The sequence below is a fragment of the Petaurus breviceps genome, unplaced genomic scaffold (assembly GCF_028583685.1).
Source record: "Petaurus breviceps papuanus isolate PSGF00001 unplaced genomic scaffold, PetGlider_PUasm1.0 214, whole genome shotgun sequence".
NCBI classification, from domain to species: domain Eukaryota; kingdom Metazoa; phylum Chordata; class Mammalia; order Diprotodontia; family Petauridae; genus Petaurus; species Petaurus breviceps.
In genome coordinates this window covers 18,313,922-18,321,518 of record NW_027185863.1, presented here as the reverse complement: position 1 = coordinate 18,321,518, position 7,597 = coordinate 18,313,922, and positions in this window count along the sequence as shown.

Genomic DNA, 7,597 nt, shown 5'->3' with positions numbered 1-7,597 from the left:
TATATATATATATATATATATATATATATATATATATATATATATAGTTTTTTTGGAGGTTTTGAATGAAGGAGCTTTGACTTTGTCTTCTGGTTGTATGTTTTGTTCTTTTTCACTAAAGTAAAATTCTATAGTCTAAGGATTTTAACACTGTTTGCTCATTTTCCCAGCAAATTACTTAACTTTTTAGTTCTTTGTTAAAGTAGGACTCTTTTTCCAGTGTTGAGCATGTACAGTCCAAAGCTTTAGGGATTTTGTGCAGCTATTTTCAGAGATATTTCTAGGGACCTGTAAATTTTCAGTTCTTTGAAAGTTGTATGACCAAAGGAGAGATTTTTAGTCCTCTCCTGGTTTGCGAGTGACCATAAGCACTCTTTTCTGCCTTGTAACTGTGAGGAGGATTCCCTCTCCACAGTCACGAGTTCTGCCACACCAGGGCTCCTCCTCACCCCAGAACGGCCACCCAGGACCCAGATCAAAGCACAGACAAAGCAAGAGAATCCTGCCTTAGTGCCAGCAGAAAGAGATCCCTGCAATCCCACTCTGAGCTATCACTGGATCCCCCCATTGTCTTTGGGCCAAGAGCTCTTGAAGCATCCACTACTACTGCTGTTGCCGCCCCTCCCACCACTCTGGGGCTGGAGCCTGACTTTGCTCTTCTCTCACCCAGGTCTGAACGACCTTTCCTACTGACCTTCTAAGTTGTCTTTGACGTTTGCGGGTTGAAAAGTCTGGGAACCACCATAACGGCCACGGATTCAGTGCCATGAGGCCTGCTCTGGCCCATCTGTGCTGGCATGGCCCATGCTGAATTGTACTCTCTCAGACACTGGTGCAACACACCTTTCCTGTCGACCTTCCAGATTATCATGGGGTGGGAATTTGTTTAACTCTGCCTTTTTGTTTGTTCTGCTACTCTAGAATTGATTGAGTCATTTTTTACAGGTGTTTGGGGGAGAGCTCAGGCAAGTCCCTGCTTTTGGCCATCCATCTTGGCTCTGTCCTTAGTGATAGGTGTTTACAGTATCTATAATAAATTGGAAATGTCAGTATACAGAAAGTACTGCATCAGCATTAAGTAGTGTCAGGAAAGGCTGCTTGTAGAAAGTGGGGTTTTCTAGAGCTTGAAAGAAGCCAGAGAATTGGAGGCAGAAAATAAGGAAAGAACACTCTAGGAATGGATATAGTCATTAAAAAATGTTTGAAGTTGTATGATCTTTTTTTCTATGAACAGTAAGGAGTCCAGTGTCTTTGGATCACAAAGTATGAGAGATGTATATGTATGAAGTCAGAGGGTGGGGTGGGGGTGTAAAGTATAAGAATGGAAATGTAGGGTGGGTCAACTTATGGAGGACTTTAAAAGCCAAGGATTATATATCTTATCCTGAAGTCAGTTGGGAGTTGATTGAATTGTTAAGGGGGAATGGTGGTGATTGTGGTGGTGGTGGTGACATGGTCAGACCAGCACTTTAGGAAGATCATTAATGGTGGAGTTGCAGATGAACTGGAGTAGAGAGAATAGTTACAGAGAGACTAGCAGGCTTGTACAATAGCAGGTATAATATAATGAGGACCTGCACCAAGGTAGTGACAATGTCAGAGGAAAAGAGGTATACATATGAGAGGTATTAGAAAGGTAAAATGAACAAGACTTAGCAGATTGGACAATATTTCACAGTAAGCAGCTGGGGATAATACTGGCCTGGGATACTGGAAAGATAGTCATATTCTTTCACAGTAATAGGGAAGTTTGGGAGAGAGTGCGAGGATGGGGAGTGGGGAAGATGAGTTTCATTTTGGATGTTCTGAATTTAAGATTTAGTCAGAATTGTACAGTGGAGAGAACACTGATGAGATTCAGAAGAATTGGGTTTAGATTTCATCTCTGCTTGCTATTTCTTCTGACCTTGGACAAAGTCACTAATCTTTCTGGTTTACACTTTCTTCATCTACCATGTGAGGAGGCTGCATTAGAAAGTCTTGAAAGTCCCTTCCACATTCCATCATCTGTGATTCTGTGGTGACTAGAGAAATAGTAATGTTATCTAGGGGAGTCAAGAAGATCCCTGGAGTCAATCAGTGAGTTAATTTTGAACACACTGAGCTAGAGGTGATTTTTAGAACTTTCAACTAGAGATAAAATAGGCAACAGGAAATGCTACTCTGGAGAGCGGTCACAGTAAGAAATAGAGATTTGATGCACGTCAAGATGATAGTTTAAGTTCTAGAAAGAGAAAGTATCTTCAAGAGATGATAGTTGAAGTTCTAGAAAGAGAAAGTATCTGCAAGAGAAGTGAAAAGAGCCAAGGGACAGGGTCTTGGAAAATACTTTGTTTTATTTAAGAATATGGAAAGAGATAGGAAAAGCAGAGATAGAGGCCATGAAAATGTGTTTTTTGTGAATTTTGTGTAATTTTGGTATGTACTCTCATTGAAAGAGAACCTGCAAGTCTTTTTTGCTCTACCTAGTCAAATGCATTTTGCTTAAAGTTACATACATATGCATACATATATGCACACATATATGTTTTCAGTTAGCAAAAATGTGCCTTCTCTTCCTCACATCTCTGGTACCCACCCACCCCTAATTGAGGAAAAGAGAGAAATGAACCTTTGTTATGAACATATGTAGTTATATAAATGTTCACATTATCCTTGTTCAAAAGACAATGAATTGTAATATATGCGTGCACGCGCACACGTGTGTGTGTGTGTGTGTGTGTGTGTGTGTGTGTGAATGTGATGTCTCATAAAGGGTAGCATTTCATCATTAATCCTCTGGAATCATGGTTGGTCATTATACTGATTAGAGTTCTTAATTATTTCAGAGATTTTTTTTTAAATTATTAAGTCATATAAATTATTCTCTTGTTCTGTTCACTGTATTAGTTCATACAAGTTTTCACAAGTTTCTCTGAAATCATCCCTCTTTCATAATTTCTTATATTACAGTTGTATACCATCAGATTTATGTATCATAATTTGTTTTGCCATTCTCCAGTTGAGGAGAATCCTCTCATGTTCCCATTCTTTGACACCTCAAAAAGACCTATAAATATTTTTATACATCAAGAATTTGTTTTGCTGGGGATTAATCCCTCTCTTGATCCACCCATTCTCTAATTCCTCCTCCTTTTTCTCCTTTCCCTCCCATTTCCCTTTTGTACTTCGACCAGCACAGTTGGTGGACTAGTGAGCGGTGAGAATAACGAGACTGGGGTGTAATCAATAGTCTGTTTATTATAGGACCATTTCATACAGAGCCAAAGATGCAAGGGGCTCCCAGAGTTTTTATGCTCCCCCAAGAGAATGTAGATACCCCCAAAGGAATGCAGACAATGTAGAAGGGCCCTCCCTTAATCTTGTTTACTATTTACCCTTGCTTAAGGTTAGTTATTTATTAGGGTAATATCCTAGGACCATATCCAGAGGCATAAACAAACAAACAAAAAATTATATTCTCTCTTGCTTATCTGCTCTGTAACCTTGCAGGTACTGTATAGGGGGAATATACCTTCAGTGAGGTCAAGGGACCCCAAAAAGTTCTCTCTAATACATCCTCCTGTTTGTCTGCCCTGTAACCTTTCAGGTAATAATATAGGGCAGGGGAACATTTCTTTTCTCTTTTTTTGCCTTTTGGAGGGCAATTGGGATTAAGTAACTTGGCCAAGGTTCCAAGGCTAGTTTTTTTGTGTTAAGTGTCTGAGGCCGGAACCGAACTTAGATCCTCCTGACTCTGGGGCTGGCGCTTTACTCAATGCGCCACCTAGCTGCCCCTAAACTTTTTTTTTTTGGCTTTTTGGAGGGCAATTGGGGTTAAGTAAAGCAGGGGAACATTTCATTAGTGAGGCCGGGGGACTTCTGAAAGTTCTCTACACTTTTGAATGAAATGTATTTCTGTACCTAATCTTTGTGTGTGTCTCTGTATATGTGTATGTATTTTTCCCTTCTATGACCAGATCACATGAAAGTGAGGTTCAAATGTCATCTGTTCCCCTTGTCTTTGCTTGTACACATGTCTACTTTCAAAACCCTGAATATGTGAGGTAATTTTCTATAACCTTCCTTTTTCCTTTCTCCCAGTGTATTTGTCTTCCCCTTTTAAGATCAAGACCTAACAGAACTAATTCCAGGCCTTTTGTCTAATTATCTACCCCCTCTCCCCCACAGACCCTTGATGATAATAAGATTTGGAGGGGACACATTTGTCATCTACCCGTATTTGAATGTAAGAAATTTATTCTTGTGTAGTCCTTTCTAAGTTTTCATTGGTGTTTATGTTTTATTTCTCAACTCCTGTGTTTGAACTTCAGAGTTTCTATACAGCTCTGGTCTTTTCATCAGGAAGAATTTGAAGTCCTCTATTTTATTAAAGATCTATTTTCCCCCCTTTGTATGCTTATACTCAGTTTCGCCAAGTACTTTATTCTTGGCTTTACATTTTTTCTCTTTATCGCGTTCTGGAATATCTTGTCATAAGATTTCTATTCATACTCCTTTATAGTAGTAGCTGCTAAATCATGTATAATCTTGATCTACTTGACTTTTTTTTTTTAAAGCAATTGGGGTTAAGTAACTTGCTCAAGGTTACACGGCCAGGTATATTTTGTGTGGGTGTTAAGTATCTGAGACCGGAACCGACCCTGGGTCTCCCGACTCCAGGGCCAGCACTCTTACTAACTGCACCACCTGGCTGCCCCTGTACTTGACTTCTTGATATTTGAAATATTTCTTTTTGACTGCTAGTGGTATTTTTTTTGATCTGGACACTCTAGATTTTGGTTACAGTGTTGATGAGAATTTTCATTTTGAGGTTTCTCTCAGAAGGTAACTGGTGGATTATTTCCATTTTCATTTTGCCATCAGGTTCTAAGAGATCTGGGCAGTTTCAAGATGTCATGAAATATAGTGTTCAGCTCTTTGCTTCTCCCTATATTATATTTCACATCAGCTCCCATAGATACCATTATCTCTGTGCATTTGATCCTCATATTTTTTTTAAAAATTGTTTTTTCCCTTCTTAACCTGTCCTGACACCCAGTCTCACATCTTCAATTGCCTATTGGACATACCAAACTGGATATCTCATCTTAAACTCAGCAGGTCCAAAACTGAACTCTTATCTTTCCCCACATACCCTCTCCTCTTTCTCAGTTCCCTATTATTATTCAGGGTAACACCATTCTTCCAGTTAGCCAGACTAAAAACCCAAATGTCATCTTTGACTTCTCACTTTGAGCCTCCCCCTCCCCACAAAATCCAATCAGTTGCCACGTCTTATTGTTTCTACCTTCTCAATAACTTTCATATACATGCTCTTTTCTCCCCTATCATTACCACCCTCTGGTGGAGGCCGTCATCACCTTACACCTGGAATGTTGCAGTAGTCTGTTAAATTGTCTCCTTGTCTCAAATCCTTCCCCATTCCAGTCTATCCTCCATTCAACTATCAAATTGATCTTTCTGAAATCTTTCCTCCCCTATTTAACTAATTCCTTATTGCATCTGGGATCAAATACTCAATCATTTGGCTTTTAAAGCCCTCAATAACCTAGACCCTTCCTACTTGTCCAGTCTTTTTACACCTTACATACCCCACCTACAAATACACATAAACTGCAATCTAGTGATATTGGCTTCCCTTGTTCCTTCGATCAATGGATAAACACTTATTAAACACCTTCTGTGTGCCAGGTACTTGGTCCTTGAATAAGACACTCCATCTCTCAATTTGGGATATTTTCACTATCTGTCCCCCGTGCCTATAACTCTTTCCTCATCTCTGCCTCTTGACTTGCCTGCTTTACTTCAATCCTCAGCTAAATCTCACCTATAAGTAGCCTTTCTCAATCCTCCTTAATGCTTTTCAACTTACCCTTTATATAACCTCTTTGTTTAAAGTTGTTAGCATGCTGTCTCTCCCCTTAGAATGTATGCTTGTTGAGAATGGAAACGTCTTTTATATGTGTGTCCTTGGTACTAGTAGGTGCTTAATAAATTCTTGTTGACTGATGGTGTACTGATTTTTAAAAACTCTTCTGTCTCTCTGTATATATATGTGTGTGTGTGTGTGTCTGTTTTTAAAAACATTATTTGTTATATGGAGTGTCCCTTAGGGAGGGAAAGGTAGAGAAATGCTGGGAAACATTTTTATCATGTTAAAAACAAAGTAAAAATTTATTTTACAAAGAGTCAACAGCTTATTTTCAACAAGTTTACTTATAGCAACTCTTTCAATGTAATAGAGTATCATCTTTATACTTTTAATGTTATATTCATTTTGATCTTTGCTAACCTTCATATAGCTTATTTTTAAAAGATTTTATGTCAGTGATCATTTCTTGTCCATTAAAATACAATCTGTTTTTGTTTGGGGGTGGGGGGAATGTTCTTGAGCTTTCTTGTAGGGCAAGATGGATTTCTATACCCCAGTGACTATACACCTTATTTCCCAGTTGCATGTAAAAAATATTTTTTTAACATTTGTTTTTAAAACTTTTAGTTTTAAACTTTTTAGTTTAAAAACTTTTTAGTTCCAGATTCTTTCTCTTCTTTCCTGCTCACCCAACCCCACTAGGAAAACAAGCAATTCAATACAGGTTGTACATGTGTAGTTACGCAAAACGTTTCCATAGTAGTTATATTGTGAAAGACTAACTATATTTCCCTCCTTCCTATCCCGCCCCCACTTATTCTGTTTTCTCCTTTGACCCTGTCCCTTTTCAAAAGTGTTTGCTTCTGACTACTCTCCACCCCAATCTGCCCTCCTTTCTGTTATCCCCCCTCCTATCCCCTTCCCTCCTACTTTCCTGTAGGGTAAGATATCCAAGTAAGTGCATATGTTATTCCCTTCTTAAGCCAAATTCAATGAGAATAAGGTTGACCCATTCTCTTTCACCTTCTTGCCCTTCCCCTCCATTGTAGCAGTTTTCTCTTCTTTTATATGAGATAATTTATTCTATTCTATCTCTCCCTTTCTCCTCCCAATAAATTCGTCTCTAACCTCTTATTTTTATTTTTTATTTATTTTTTAGGTATTATCCCTTCATATTTTTCATGATCCTGTGCCTTCAATTAATATGAGCTATTTGTTTTAAATAACACCCTTGTCTCACTTTAAAAAAATGAAAGTATAAATTTAATTAGTTATTTCTTGATATAATTATTTAATTTTCTTGTTTCTCTTGTTTGAAATGTTCATATGTTGAATATACTGCTCAGTTTCTGATTTCTTTAAAAGTACTTACTCACATTCTTCTCTTACTGAAAGACCACCTTTTTGTCGTTGATGTCAGTTTTGTAGGATTTTATATTTTGTGGTACAAACTTGTTTCCTTTTTTTTTAAGGTGCAGCCATATCTCAGAACAAACCCATTCAGGTTATTACAATTAAACTTTGTGTAGAACTTAATTTCCCTACTTTGGTTTATGAGGTATTTCTTCATATTTAGGAGGATTAATGCTTTGCATGCTTCAAAAGCAATAGAGTGCCAGGAAATGAGAACCAGTATGTAGTCATCTTTGAAGTTATATAACCAGTGCACCTTGTGTTAAGTTCTCTTCTTGTTTATAGTAGTGATAGTTTCACACATCATAT